This window comes from Miniopterus schreibersii (assembly GCF_964146895.1).
Source record: "Miniopterus schreibersii genome assembly, chromosome: X".
Classification (NCBI taxonomy): domain Eukaryota; kingdom Metazoa; phylum Chordata; class Mammalia; order Chiroptera; family Miniopteridae; genus Miniopterus; species Miniopterus schreibersii.
In genome coordinates, this window is record NC_138104.1 from 93552569 (window position 1) to 93568753 (window position 16185).

Below are 16185 nucleotides of genomic sequence, written 5' to 3' on the forward strand. Positions count from 1 at the left end.
GACCCAGATTCTTACAATGTAAGATTCAAAATATCCAGTATACAACCCAAAATTACTTGACATACAAAGAATCAAGAAAATGTAACTAATTCCCAAGGGAAAAGACATTCAACAGATACCAAATCCAAGATAACTCAGATGTTGAAATTAACAAACGTTAAGACTGTTAGAATTATGCTCTGTGAGGTAAACACGCCCTTTAGATAAATGAAAATATAGTTCTCAGCGGAGTAAAAATAAACTATAAAAATAACCAAATGGAAATTTTAGAGGGTAAAAATACAATATATAACATAAAAAATTCACTAGATAAGCCCAACAGTAGACATATTAACAGCTATATAATATGTGTTATATATATAATATATATGTGTTATATATAATATATATAAAACCCTTACTTTAGCTCAGCCGGCATGGCTCAGCGGTTGAGTATCAATCTATGATCCAGGAGATCAAGGTTCAATTCCCCGTCAGGGCACATGCCTGGGTTTCCGGCTCGATCCCCAGTGCGGGGGGGGGGGGGGGGGGGGGGGTGCAGGAGGCAGCCGATCAATGACTCTCTCTTCTTATTGATGTTTCTATCTCTCTCTGAAATCAATAAAAATGTATTAAAATAAATAGATAAATAAAAAAATAAGACCTGTATTTTATATATAACATGAAACATCACATATATATTTATATGATTATAAATATATTTATATGTGATATCATATATTTATATATGATATATAATATTTATATATTTTTATATATAGAAAAATGAGGATTATGTAAACAGTGGGTACAACCCCTACTTTATTTATTTGTGGGGGTTTTTTTGTTAATCCTCACCTGAGGATATTTTTCCATTGCTTTTCAGAGAGAGGGAGGAAGGGAGGGAGGGAGGGAGGAAGGGAGGGAGGAAGGGAGGGAGGGAGGGAGGGAAGAAAAAGGAACATTGATGTAAGTGAGACACATCAACTGGTTGCCTCCTGCACACGCCCTGATAGGGGATGGGGAGCGAACCCACAACCCAGGTATGTGCGCCCTTGACTTGGAATTGAACCTGCGACCCTTTGGTGTGCGGGCCAATGCTCTAACCACTGAGTCACACCAGCCAGAGCTACAACCCCTACTTTAAAATTTTGGAATCCATGTCATTTTGTCTATAAAAGGGGATTAGTCTAGCCTTTGAGACCATGGGAAACTGGAGCTCTACAGCCCGGATTTCACAACCCACTCAAGTCTCTGGTCAAAAAGCAACCCCAAGAGACACAGCAATTGTCTCTAAAGTGCTACGGGCTCAACAGGGACAATATTGCCCTCTAGGGAGCATTCTGGAAGTTTGTAAGTACTGTACACACACACATACACACGCAAAATTGTGGGGCTGGGAAGTCCAAAATCTTCAGGGCAGGCCAGCAGGCTAGAGACCCAGGGAAAAACTGCAGTGTCAAGTCCAAAGGCAGAATTCTTCTTTCCTCGGGGGGCATCAGTTTTTTCACTTAAGGCCTTCAACTGATTGGATAAGGCCCACCCATAATTTTGAGGATAATCTGTTTTACCATTAACTTAAATGTTAATCACAATTAAAAAATACCTTCACAGATGATCCAAGATGGCGGCTGAGTAGGTAGAGGTCACACTCACTGCCTAGGACGAAACTGGAAGTACAGCTAAAATATAGAAAAATCAACCTAAATAACTAACTGAAGACTAGCTGAACAAAAGTCTTATAACCAAGGATTTACAGAAGAAGCCATATCGAGACTGGTAGGAAGAGTGGAGATGTGGAAAGGACTGGCCCCGCACCCACCCCAGGTGCGGTAGCTTAGAATCCAGAGGGATATCTCAGCTGCAAAGATTTCCCTCCCTTCCCCCCACCGCCAGGAGCGTGGAGCCTCAACCCCAGCAGGGCTCTCCAGCCCAGAACACCAGAGCCGGGGAAGAGAAGCCCACATAATATCTGGCTGTGAAAAATCAGCGGGGATTCTGTCCATCAGGGAGAGACAGGAGTCTGCTAGAAACCCAGGCGCCCTCTTAAAGGACCAGAGCACAAAATCTCATTCTCAGTCACTCACCCTGGGCTCCAGAGGAGGGAAGGTGGCTCACAGAAGACTGGAGTCGTGCTAGGAGAGACTGGGTTGTGTGGCTCCAGGGAGAGAGCTGAAGGGACAGCCAACAGGGGCCCTGTGCTGAGTCCCTCTCCCACACTCCCACAGACGTAATCTTTCCTGAGTTGAGCACTCCCCTCCATATGGCAACAGCTTGGGGGAATATAATAGCCCCACCCACCCAACTCCCAGTTGCCCCACCCTGCGGAGCTCAAGCCCTGGAGAGGAGTCAGCTGCTGGGCCTGTGGTGTAAAATTTATTGGAGGGCTCTTGAAGGCAAACTCAGGAGGTGTCAGAGACTGAGTTGTGTGGCTCTGGGGTGGGGACTATTCCCCCTACTACTCACTGGACTGCAGCTTACCCCCCCAGGAAATCCACTAGCCCCACCTTCCCAACTCCCAGTGGCCCCTCCCTGCCAACCTCTTGCCCTGCAGAATTGTCACTTGGCTGTGGCCAGCCTGGGCTTGCAGTGAAGATTTTCTAGAAAAGGTCTTGAGGAGGTCTAGGCAGAATTAGGGAGAGACTGAATTGTGTGGCTCTAGGGCAGGTGCCATTTTTTCCTCACATGCCTGACCAGCGCCACCGTTCTTGTGTACAGACCTCCATTCACATGGCCAAATCTTGGTCTGTTTGGGCCTGATGAACTCTGCTGGTCTCACCCTGATAATTCCATGAGACCCCGCCCCACTACAAAGATCCGGGGGCACCCAGAGGTTGGCAGCTGACCTTGGTGTACTCTGGGACTTTTGCTAAGTGGCCTCAGCCCCAGCACTGGCGCAGAATTTGAATCTGTATCAGTCAGGTGAACAGCACATGCCCCTACCTGGTGACTCACAGAGAACCTACCTCATGCAACTCACATATCACCAGAGGCTATTTCACTGAGACTAACAGGAAGCCACAGGTGAAGGTGGATCTTTGGGATCTTTGTTTGCTGATCTGCCTCCAGGCTTTGTGCTGGTGGAAGCAGGCCTTGGTACGCAGCTTGCCCCTCCCATGCACACCCAGGCCCAGCAGAGGTAGCCACAAACTGTGGATTCCTTTGTAGCTCCAAACAGGTAGCCAAGGGCCAGTCACAGGCAGCACCTAACATTGACCTGCTGCAATGGAGTCCTTCCCAAGAGGCCCCAGAACCAACACACCTAGTGGTAGGCTTCAGACCACATCAGCGCACACCACACAATTAGTTCCACAAGCAGCATACCCAAAGGGAGATCTAGGCAGACACAAGACCCTGTTGAGGTGAATTCCGCTTTGTGGGGTCAGCCTCTGCAGAGCAGCTGGTACATTATGGTTGGGGTCAATCCTCATCTTCAGCCAGCCTAAGAGCCAGTTCACCCACTGATGGACCAATAGCAATCAAGACTCAACTACAACAGGAGGGCTCACATAACCCACACAAGAGACATTCCTGGAGCACCCAGCTCAGGTGATCACAGAGACTGTGCCATGAGCCCACAACACACCTACTACATAAGGCCTCATACCAAGACAAGGAGAGATAGCAGATCTACCTAATACACAGAAAAAAATACAGGGAGGCAGCCAAAATTGGGAGACAGAGAAATATCCCCCAAATGAAAGAACAGGAGAAATCTCCAGAAAAAGAGCTAAATGAAATAGAGGCAAGCAATCTACCAGATATAGAGCTCAAAACAAGGTTATAAGGATGTACAAGAAACTTAGTGAGAACTGCAACAAAGATAGTAAGCATGAAAAAAGGAGAGAGAAACAGTAAAAAAGAGCCAATCAGAAACAAAGAATACAGTCAGCTGGTTAGAGTGTGGTCTCGATACACCAAGGTTGAGGGTTTGATCCCGGGTCAGGGCACATACAAGCAGCAGCCAATGAGAGAGATTCCACGATGGCGGTGGATTAAGTGGAAGCTACACTGACACTCTCCCAGGACCAAACTGGAATTACAGCTAAAATATAGAAAAAGCATCCTGAATAATCAACCGAAGACTAGCTGGAGAGAACCCTCCTAACCAAGGACATAAAGCAGAGACTGCTGCAGGACTCCAAGGTTACAAAACAGTTAATGGAGGAAGTTTGTTCTTCATGGAAGAATTCTAGTCCAAAAAAAAATTTGCCAAAAAAAACCCAGAGAGAATTAGAAAATCAACATTTTGCCACCACGAATGAAGTTATGGATTTAGGTTACATTTGTCACTGCAGGTTAAAACCTCTAAATGAGACGTAAAAGGGGAATTTCATAATGGAGCGATCACACTGGGAACACCTGAACCCCATAGTCAATTTTCGCCCATTAAAACTGGGACAAGAGAGCATCTATGAAAAACACACAACTAACATACTTGATGCAGAAAGTCTAAATGCTTTCCCCCTACAAGCCAAGGAACACCAAAGATTGCCAGCAAACCACCAGAAGCTAGGCAAGAGGCCTGGAACAGATCCTCCCTCACAGCCTTCCGGAGCAACCGTCCTTACTGACACCTTTATCTCAGGCTTCTAGGCTTCAGAACTGTGAGACAGTAAGTTTCCGTTGTTTAAATCACCCATTTTGTGACAGTTTGTTATGGCAGCCCTAGAAAATTGATACAAGTACTGATAAGACTTCAACGTGGATGAACCTTGAAAAAATTATGCTAAATGAAAGAAGCCAAGTGTAAAAGGCTATATATTGTATGATTCCATATATATTAAATGTCTAGAATATTGAGATCCATAGAGACAGAAAGTAGATGAGTGGTTGCCAGGGTCTGGGATTGGGAATGACTACCTAAATGAGTATGGGGCTTCAGGTTTTGGAATTAGGTAGTGGTGATGGTTGCACAACTTTGTGAATGTACTAAGTACTGCTGAATCATGCACTTTAAATGGGCAAGTTTAACAGTATGTATATATCCTAAGAAGCCTGAAACACCAATCAGAAAGAAAACATGCACCCCTATGTCCCTAGCAGTGTTATTTACAATAGCCAAGATCTGGAACCAGCCCAAGTGCCCATCAGCAGATGAGTGGATAAAAAAGCTGTGTACACCATGGAATACTACGCGGCTGTAAGAAAGAAGGATATCTTACCCTTTGAGACAGCATGGAGGGACCTGGAGAGTGTTATGCTAAGTGAAATAAGCCAGGCAGAGAAAGACAAGTATCACATGATCTCACTCATATGTGGATCTAAAGAATGAAATAAACTGATGAACAAAACAGGTCCAGAGACATGAAGGCATGCAACAGACTGACGAATCTCAGAGGGAAGGGAGGGGGGCAGGAAGATATTAATGAAAGGACTTATATGCATATGTGCATAACCCATGGACACAGACAATAGTGTGGTGAAGGCCTAGGGAGAAGGCAGGAGAGGAGCAGAGGGGGCCAATATGGCAAAAAAGGGGACATCTGTAATATTTTCAACAATAAAAATAAATTACATATATATATATATATATATATATATATATATATATATATATATATATAATATCTCAACAAAAAATAAAATAAAATAAGCAACATTCTGAGTCTCAAGGAACAGGATGGGCCCAGGGGCCGCTCCTGGGAAAGGGGCTTAATTTTTTTAAAAGTTGCAAAAACGAAAATAGGAAAGCCTTAAAATAAATGAGTTACATATTCAGGATACTACGGTATAAAACTACAAGAACAGAAATTAATGATAGAAAATAAAATGGTAAACAATAAAACCAAATATTGTTCTCTGACAAAACTACTACAAATAGAAAAACTCCAGGAATTCCGATTATCAAAAAGAGAGGAGAGAGTGCACACACAAAAAAAGACCACAACAACATTAGGGCCCTGGCCAGTTTGGCTCAGTGGCTGGTCTGAAGGGTCCTGGGTTCGATTCCGGCTAAGGGCATGTACCTCGGTTGCAGGCTCCATCCCCGGCCCTGGTCCAGGCGCATGGGGGAGGCAACCAATCGATGTGTCTCTCTCACATCGATGTTTCTCTCTCTGTGTCTCTCCCTTCCACTCTCTCTGAAAAGCAATGGAAAAAATATCCTCACGTGAGAATAACAATTTAAAAAAAGATATACACATGGTTAACAAGCGCATGAAAAGATGCTCAACATCATTAATCATTAAGGAAACGAAAATCAAAGTCACAATAAGATACCACTTCATACCCACTAGGATGACCATAACACCACCAACAAAACATAAAATAAAAAGCACTGGTGAGGGTATGAAAAACTGGAACCCTCACACATTCCTGGTGGGAATGTAAAAGGGTGTAGCCACTTTAGAAGAGTTTGGCTGTACCTCAAAAAGCTAAAACATTGAATTACCATATGACCCAGTAATTCCACTTCCAGGTATATACCCAAAAGAATTGAAACCAGGTGGTGAAACAAAAATTTGTACATGAATGTTCAGAGCACCACTGCTCACAACAGCCAAAAGATGGAAATAACCCAAACGTTCATCAACAGATGAACGGATAAACAAAATATGGCATATTATTCAGGCATAGAAAGGCATGGAGTACTGACACGTGCTATGACATGGATGAACCTCAGAAACATTGTGCTAAGTGAAAGAAACCAGACGCAAAAGACCACACACTGTATAATTCCATTTATATGAAATATGCAGAGTTGGCAAATCCATAGAAACGAAAAGCAGATTAGCAGTCGCCAGAGCTCGGGGAGAGAGGGAATGAGGAGTGGTTGCTTAATGAGTATGAGGTTTCCTCTGGAATGACGAAATGCTCTGGAATTAGATAGTGGTGATGATTGCACAACACTGTGAATACGCTTAGTGACAACTGTACACTCTCAAAGGGCTAAAATAGTAAGTTTTATGCTATGTGCATTTGATCACAATAAAAAAAAATTTTTAAGAGTCATACACCATGATCAAGTGAGGTTTATTCCCTGGATGCAAATCTAGTTCAATATTCAAGCATCCTATCAACAAATTAAAGAAGAAAAATTACATAATTATTTCAATTGATGCAAAAAAGCATTTGACAAAATTCAACACTGATTCCCAATAAAAATTCTCAGAAAACTAGGGATAGATGGTAACTTGAACTTGATAAATAAAAACTACAAAAAAATGCTTACAGCTTACCTTATACTTATTGGTGAAAAACTGACTGTTTTCCCCCAAGGAACAGGAAAAAGGCAAGGATATCTACTCTCACAACCTTATTCAATATAGTACCGAAAGTCCTTGCCCGTGCAACAAGGCAAAGAAATATGAAATGAAATGAAATGAAATGAAATGAAATGAAATGAAATGAAATGAAATGAAATGAAATGAAATGAAATGAAATGAAATGAAATGAAATGAAATGAAATGAAACAAAACAAAATGAAACAAAACAAAATGAAATGAAATGAAATGAAATAATAAAATAAAATGAATCTTGACTGAAAAGAAATAAGACTGTCTCTATTTGCAGATGACATGAATGTCTATGTAAAAAAATCTATAAAATAACTCCTAGAACTAATAATTTTGACAATGTTACAGAATACAAGGTAAGTGGATAAAATCACTGTATTTCTTTTTTTAAAATATGTTTTTGTTGATTTCAGAGAGAGGAAAGGAGAGGGAGAGAGGGATAGAAACATCAATGATGAGAGAGTCATTGATCGGCTGCCTCCTGCACGCCCCCCACTGCGGATCGAGCCCACAACCGGGGCATGTGCCCTGACCGGGAATCAAATGGTGATCTCCTGGTTCATGGGTGGACTCTCAATCGCTGAGCCACGTCAGCTGGGGTCTATTTCTACATATTAGCAATGAACACATGGACACCAAAATTTAAAATACAATACCACTTATAAGCAGTCAAATAAATAAAATACTTAGGCATAAATTTAACAAAACATGTATAGGACTTGTATGCTTAAAAACTATAAAACACTGATGAAAGAAATATAACAAGATCTAAATAAATGGAGGGACTTTCTGTGTTTGTGGATTGGGAGACTCAACATGGAAAAGATGTCAGTTCTCCCCAAATTCCTAAACTGGTTTAATGCAATTCCTATCAAAATCTCAGCAATATTTTTATAGATGTAGACAAGCTTATCCTAAAACTTACATAGAAAGGAAAAGGAACTAGAATAGTAAAATTAATTTTGAAAAAAGTAAAAAAAATCAGTCTACCTGATTTCATGATTTATTACATAGCTACAGTAATTCCAGATTGTGTAATTTTTGCAGAGGTATAGACACAGATCAACGAACAGAACAGAGAAACCAGAAATAGACCCACACAAATACACACAACTGATTTTTTACAAAGATGCAAAAAGTAACTCAATGGAGGAAGGAGAGCCTTTTCACCAAATGGTGCAGGATCAATTGAACATCCATGAGGCAAAAAAAATGAACCTCAACCTGAACCTCACACCTGATACAAAAATGAACTCAAAATGGATTGTGGACTTAAATGTAAAAGATAAAGCTATAAAACTTTTAGGGGAAAAAACAATTGGATAAAATCTTTAGGAAGGACCTAGGGCCAGGAAGTGTTCTTAGACTTAACATGAAAAGTACCATAAAAGGAAAAATCGGTAAGTTGAACTCCATCAAAATGTGACATTTTGCTCTGTGAGATACCTTATTTAGAGGAAGAAAAGTCAAGCTATAGACTGGGAGAAAATCCTTGCAAATCACATATCTGACAAAGATTTAGTATCTCAACACTCAACTGCAAATAATCCAGTTACAAAATGAGGAAAAGACATTTTACCAACGAGGCTATACAGATGGCAAAAAGCCCACGTATATCATTAGTCATTAGAGATGCAAATTAAAACCACAATGACAGCTGGACCGCCGTGGCTCAGCAGTTGAGCATCGACCTAGGTAGGATCTAGGAGATGGTGGTTCAATTCCCAGTCCGGGCACAGGCCCAGGCTGCGGGATCCATCCCCAGTGGGGGCTGCGGGGGCATGCAGGAGGCAGCCGATCAATGACTCTCTCATCATTGATGTTTCTATCTCTCTCTCTCCCTTTCTCTGAAATCAATAAAGATGTATTTTTAAAATAACACACACAATGAGATATCACCACACACCTATCACAATGGCTAAAATAAAAAAAAAACAATGCCAACATCAAATGCTGGCAACGATATGGAAAAACTGATACATTGCTGGTGGAATGTAAAATAGTACAGCCATTCTGAAAAACACTTTGGCAGTTTCTTGAAAAACTAAACATGCAATCGCCACACGACTCAGCATTTGCACTCCTAGGCATTTATTCTGGTGAAATGAAAACTTAAGTTCACTCAAAAACTTGTACATAAATGGTTACAGCAGCTTTAACTGTAATAGGCAATAACTGGAAACAACCAAGATGTCCTTCAATGGGTGAACGGTTAAACAAAGTATGATATATCCATGCCAAGGAATACTATTCAGTAATAAAAGGGAATGAACTATTGAACTATTTTTTAAAAATATATCTTTATTGATTTCAGAGAGAGGAAGGGAGAGGGAGAGAGAGAGAGAAACATCAATGATGAGAGAGTCATGGATTGGCTGCCTCCTGCACACCCCCTGACTGGGAATTGAACCAGGGATCTCCTGGATCCTAAGTCTATGCTCAACCGCTGAGCCACGACTGCTGGGCAAACTATTGAACTATTGATACATAAAACAACTTGGATGAATCTCCAGAGTACTATGCTGAGTGGGGAAAGAAAAAAAAAAAGAGCCAGTCCCAAAAGGTAAGATTCCATTTATATAACATTCTTGAAATGACAAAATCATAGAAATGAAAAACATATTAGTGGTTGTCTGGGGTTAAGGACTGAGGGGGGGAGGGAAGCAGGAGGAAAGCAGGCGTGGCTACATGAGGGCAACACAAGGAATCCTTGGTGATGGAAAAGTCCTGCATCTTGACTGTGTCAATGTCAGTATCTTGGCTGGTTGTGACATAGTATCACAGTTTTGTAAGATATTACCATTGGGGGAGACTGTGTAAAGGGTACATGGGACCTCTCCATATGATTTCTTAGAACAGCATGTGAGTTCACAATTATCTCATAATAAAAAGTTTAATTTTTAAAATCAGATGGAATACAGAGAAAATGGTGCTTAGAGGGACATTTATAGCTTTAAATATCTTTATGAAAAAAGAAAATGTCCAATCAATAACCTGTGCTTCTGCTTTAGGAAACTAGCAAAAGGAGAGCAAACTACTCCCAAAGCAAGATAAGACATAATAAAGATTAGAACTGAAAACAATGAAACAGAAAACGGAAAAACAAAAAAGAAAATACAAAAAAGGAAAAGTCAGTTCTTTGAAAAGACAAAAAAAAAAAAAAAAAGAGAGAAGACACAAATTACCAAAATCAGGAATGAAAGAGGGCACATCACAACCCACACTACAGAAGTTAAAGGGATTAAAAAGGGTTTGTGTGAACAATTTCATGCCCACACATTAGACAACTTAGATGAAATGGACAAATTCCTGAAAAGACACAGTTATCAAAATGAACCCCAAAAGCAACAGAAAATCCGAGTACACCTATAGCAAGACATCGAATTACTAATTTGAAATCTTGCCCTAAAAAATAGCTCAAGTCCAGGTGGCTTCACTGGAAAACTGGGGAAGTCTATCAAATAAAGAAGAAATATTACCAGTCCTTCACAAACTCAGAAAATCGCGGACAACAGAACACTGCCCAATTAATTCTGTGAGGCAAGTGTTACCCCTTACCAATACCAAGCAAAACCATCATAAGAAAACTAAAACTCAACATCCCTCATTAACATAAATGCAAGAATCTTTAACAAAACATAAACCAACTGAATTAAGCAACATATAAAAAGAATCATACGCCATGACCGAATGGGGTTTATTCTGGGAATATAAATACTGAGGGAAATACACAGGCCTAATGTCAGCTGTAAGGAAAAGGGATGCCTTTCACGACAGACCCTTGAGGTTTCTCTGCGTCTGCCCCCAGCGGCTGACACTGACCCTACTCCCCTCCCGGCCCCAGGGCCTCCTTGGCAGGGGTTGGGGAGGAGGGTCCAGAGGGCTTCAGGGAGAGGACAGCAGCAAGAGGCAAGGCCTGCCCAACAGCTGGGGTGGGCTGTACATTTAAGTGTGAGGTGAAGCCTTCTGTGGGAGGGGGCTATGGGGCTGCACAGGCCTGGCCCCACCCTGTCCTGAAGTCCTGGCAGGGCCACCCCTGACCACTGAAGCCTCTGAGTTGGGGGAGAGGGGCTGCTGGCTCAGCCCAGCTGGCCTGGTTTCTCAGAGGGCCTGTGGATTGACACTGGTTCGTTTTGTAAAAAAATAAAATAAGCAGCATGTCACGCCCATTGTGACCAACGCCTGGGGAGGCCCTGCCTGGCTAGGACTGCCTTCCCACTGGAGACAGGCAAGGGGGGGCGGCGCCGGGGAAATGGGCAGGGCCACAGTTGCTCCCTGCCACACACCCACAGGGCCTGCAGCTGTCAGGCCTGGACACGTCTGTTTTGTTAGATGTCAGGCCCAGGTCAGGGTGGAGAGGGCAGGAGGGGGGAACAGGGCTCCCACGGCATGATCTTGTGTAAAACATGGCAGTGAGCACACTCAGAGCCGAGATGTGGGTGGGAGGTGGGGGGGGGGAAGCAGCAGCAACATTGTGTAAAAAAGTGTCCAAGTTTCCATAGGCAAAGAAGACCTTGACCAGTGTTTGAGCTTCTCCAATACACGGGTGAAAGCAGCCTGGGCGGAGGGGTGAGTGGGCAGAGTCTTCACTTGGTTTCTTGGAGGGGCCTAACTTCCTTAGTGCATGGTGTTGGTTGGGACGGACATAGGCGAAGCCATCAAGATGGCAGGGCTGCCCATGGTGAACTGGCTGTTGTTGACTGCCCTAGTGAGCACCGGAGCCGCGGCGCGGTCACTGCTGCCCTGGGTGCTGAGGACCCTAAAAGAGTCAGGTTGTTGTGGCCCACACTGGAGCTGCCTGCCATAACACTGCTCAGGTGGCAGGCAGTCAGCATCCCACCCGGGCCAGCCCACTGCTGAGGTTGTAAGCATTCTCTGAGTGGGGGATGTATGGTGGGAGCCAGGAGGGGGTGAGGGTGACCTGTCCGTGTATCTAAAGAAGGGGTTTTTAAGATCCAGTAGGTTACTGGATTTGGAACCCATCTGGTCTACCTGGGCCACAATGCTGATGTCATAGTTTAGTCTTCTGGAGGCAACAAATGGCCTGAGACTGTGTTCCCAGCCTTGGTGAACAGTGGTGACTGGAACAGGCAGCGGACCTGGTGCCAGTGGGTCAGGGGCTCCGTCAGGGCCATGGACAAGCCACACACTCATTATGGAGCCAGTGAACAAAACGTCAAACCAGGAAGCCAGAGGGTGAACCAACCCAGAATGCAGCATGTGGAATCTGCACGGGATTTCTATCCTGTGCAAATCCCCATCTTCGGCTTCTAAGAAGTTCACAGTGTACTTGACAGACTTGGCCATCAGGATCCGGATGCCAAATGTGTCCAGTACAGGCTTCCAGAAATATTCATCTTGGAGGCGCCTTGGAGGGCCCTCAGGTCCAGTCCATGGAAGGATGGCTGGTACCAGAAGTTGGCCTTAGGGAACTGCTCCACAGAGCTGTTCATCCGTGGACATCGTCAACGGTAGGGAACATGCTTCCACCAGGCCTCGGTACTTGTTGGCGTGTTGGTGGCTCTGGAGCACGTGCTCTTCAAGAGCACATAGCCCATGGGCTCCGAGATGATGACGTCCATCGGACCAGGGAGCGAGGCCTCTTCCACCTTCCCGGGCTGCCCACCGTGCGGTCGGCGAGGCTATGGCTCTTCGCCCAGCCCTCAGCGAGCTGGGCCGCGGTGCCACTGCGCAGATCTTCCCTGCTCCAGCCCGGGGCCGTTTAGAGCGACCGGATGGCAGAGCCACGGCCCACATGCAGGACGCTGTGGTCCGTGTGGTGCCGCAGCCTGGCAGCCTGGCACGCCGGTAGGTGCCCACCCGCACGGAGTCCTGCACCCTGCCCTGCTGCTGGCACAGGGGCCCATGAACCTGGAAATCCTGCCCGGAGGACGACTCCTCCCTGACTCGCGGCGCACCGGCCGCTCGGGGCTACGGCCCCGGCAGGTCTCCGGGGGGATACGGAAGGGACAGATCGCCGGGTGTGGCGAAGCGGGCGCGGACGCCGCTGCAGCCCAGGGTGAAGGGCCGCTTGCCCACGCGGCTGCACCCCGTCACGCGGGACACCGAGCACTCGTGCGCGCGCGCGCGCGCGCACACACACACACACACACACACACACACACACACATACACACCTCTCTTCATGGCTGCAGAGGGCGATGCCTGCCGCGGCCGGGGCCCCTCCAGGGGCAGCGCCTGCAGCTCCCCGGGCCCGGGATCCCGCCGTTCCCGGCCTCGATGGCGGGGAGGCCGGCGCCAGGGAACCCCGACCCGGCCGCGCAGGGCCCCGCGCCGCCCGGGCCCGCCACCCCCACAAGCCCGCGCCCGCGCCCGCGCCCGCCCCGCCGCCGCTGCCATCTTAGATCCGCTCGGGGCCCGCCGCCGCCGCCGCCGCCGCCGCCGCGCCCGGCCCAGGCCCAGGCCGCCGCCTGGATCTACAGATCTAACGCGAGCCCCATCCACAGCCCAGCAGGCTCTTTTGCGCGAAACTCCCAAGCCGAACCTCACATTTCTATGGCAATTCAAAGGACTTAGAGTAGGAAAAACAATGTTGAGAAAAGAAAAGTCGGAGGATTTCTAGTACCCGATATAAAATCTTACTTTCCGGCGCCTGGTCTCCCGCGGCTCTGCCGGCGGCCGCCCGCTCCGCCCCGTGTGCCGGTGGCCTTCGGGAAGTGGTCCCGGCCCTTGAGCCTGCAGGAGGTGGATGAGCCGCCGCAGCACCGCTGCAGGTCAAATACGCCGGAGTGGAAGTCGACGAGCTAGCTGGGGAAACTGCTGACGCCCACCCGGGTTAAGAACCGGCCCACCAGTGTTGCGAGGGGTGGCCTTGATCTAGGCAAACTCTACTCCGTGGTCTTCACAGACCCGGATGCTCCCGGCAGAAAGGACCCCAAATATAGGCAATGGCAGCACTTTCTGGTGGTCAGCATGAAGGGCGAGGACATCAGCAGTGGCACAGTCCTCTCTGATTATGTGGGCTCTGGGCCTCCAAAAGGGCACAGGACTTCACAGCTACTTCTGGCTGGTTTATGAGCAGGACAGTCCGCTGAAGTGTGACGAGCCCATTCTGAGCAACCGATCTGGAGGCCACCCTGGCAAATTCAAGGGGGCATCTGTCCGCAAAAAGTACGAGCCCAGTCCCCAGTGGCCGGCACGTGTTACCAGGCGGAATGGGATGATTATGTGCCCAAGCTCTAGGAGCAGCTGTCTGGGAAGTAGGGGAGAGCCAGGAAACGGAAATCGCCCTGGGGGCCCCAAGCAGTGTTCTCAAGTTCAGCGATGCATGTAGATTTCTCTGCTTCCCTGTTCCCAGTCTCAGAGGCGAGACCTGAGCAGATAGCGGTTTAGGGTGACTTTTCCTTCTGCCTATCCTTTATAATTGGAAAGGGTCACACGCCCTGGTTTATATTCTGATCAAATCTGAACTCCATTTTGGGAGATATTTTGGTACTATGATGGGGTCATCAGATTGTCAATATAAGAACAGCAACCCAAAATTTAAAGGATAAAAAAAAATAGGTAAGAAAAATAGGTCTAAAGTAATAGAGCAGAGCATCAAAAAACCCTTTAAGAGAGACAAAAAAAAAAAAAAGAAAATAGATTCATTGCCTCTGCCTTTGTGAGACGGAGTCCAGAATTGTGCATGGTGGCATATTCTGAGATGTGTTTTCACCACCGTGTTTCTCACCAGCCAGCCAGAGGCTGGCATGTCCACTAACCCCCAATATATGGTACATCTTGGATTGGTTACTTGGTGTCAGAATCCTGCTCTGGCTCCTTTAAAGATCAGTACCGGAAAAAGCAATAGGGAGAGTCACTTTCCTGGTGAGGCGCAGCTGTCTAGATGAGCTGCAGGGCTGGGTGAGAGGTGATCAGAAATCCCCAAGTGTGTGCCTGTGGATTGATCACTGTTCACTGGTGTAAGAAAAGCTGGTCTGGAGTTGCTGAATGTTGTTAATTCTGCTGTTTGCTTATAGTTAAATAAAAATAAAAACATTGTGTGGACAAATAAATAAATAAATAAAGTCTTACTTTAAAGCCACAGTAGCCCCACCGGTGTGGCTCAGCGGTTGAGCATGGACCCATGCACCAGGAGGTCCCCTGCACTGTTCCAGTCAGGGCACATACACGGGTTTCAGGCTCAGTCCCCAGCGAGGGGCGGGCAGGAGGCAGCTGATATCTCTCTCTCCCGCCCCCTTCCTCTCCAAAATCAATAAAATCATATTTTAAAGCCAAGACAATGTGGCATACAGATCAGTAGCAAAGATTTCAAGAAATCGACCTTTACATCTATTTCAATTGATTTTCGATAAAGGTGCCAAAACAATCCACTGAAGAAAGGATAGTCTTTCCAATGATTAGCTTGGGTAAATTGGATATCCATACATTAAAAAAATCAACTTAGACCTTTGCCTCACACCATAAAAAAATCAACTCAAAATAGTTCATAGACTAAATGTAAGAGTTAAAATTAAAAAACATCTAGCCCTAGCCGGTTTGGCTCAGTGGTTAGAGCGTTGGCTGGGAGATTGAAGAGTCGGGGTTCAATTCCGGCCAAGGGCACACACTGCAGTTGCAGGCTCAGTCCCCAGCCCTGTGGGGCTCGTGCGGGAGGCAACCAATCATGTCTCTCTCACATCAATGTTTCTCTCTCTCTCTCCACTCCCCTCTCTCTCCCTTCTACTCTCTCTGAAAAGCTATGGGAGAAAAAATATATCCTCAAGTGAGAATTAAAAAGTAAATAAATAAGTAAAATAAAACATCTAGAAGAAAACATAGGAGGAAAATCTTCTTTGGGGTAGGTAGAGAGTTCTTAGATACAGCACCAAAAGCATTATCCATAAAAGAAAAAAGATAAGTTAGACTTCATCAAAATTAAAAACTGCACTTCAAAAGATACCATTGAGAAAAGGAGAAGCCAAGCCACAGACAGGAGAAAATATCTGCAAATCATATATCTGGA

General features: G+C 45.6%; 1 protein-coding gene and 2 pseudogenes across 3 annotated transcripts in view; 1 reads left to right on the forward strand and 2 right to left on the reverse strand.

The window, feature by feature from the left end:
- ZFX (zinc finger protein X-linked) overlaps positions 1-14574 on the reverse strand; it is a 75299-nt gene extending 60725 nt beyond the window's left edge. Inside the window, exon 1 of the mRNA XM_081126268.1 lies at positions 13821-14574. The gene's annotated coding sequence lies outside the window, so the exon portion shown is untranslated. The remainder of the gene's footprint in view (positions 1-13820) is intronic.
- Positions 11835-13084, reverse strand: LOC308551079 (histone-arginine methyltransferase CARM1 pseudogene; annotated as a pseudogene). The gene is made up of 2 exons: positions 13061-13084; positions 11835-12835 (listed from the first exon to the last, which is right to left on the reverse strand). The product of its transcript is annotated as a histone-arginine methyltransferase CARM1 pseudogene (transcript).
- On the forward strand, positions 13083-14441 carry LOC308551080 (phosphatidylethanolamine-binding protein 1 pseudogene; annotated as a pseudogene). Its single transcript has 2 exons — positions 13083-13236; positions 13801-14441. The product of its transcript is annotated as a phosphatidylethanolamine-binding protein 1 pseudogene (transcript).
- Positions 14575-16185: the final 1611 nt, after the last annotated feature.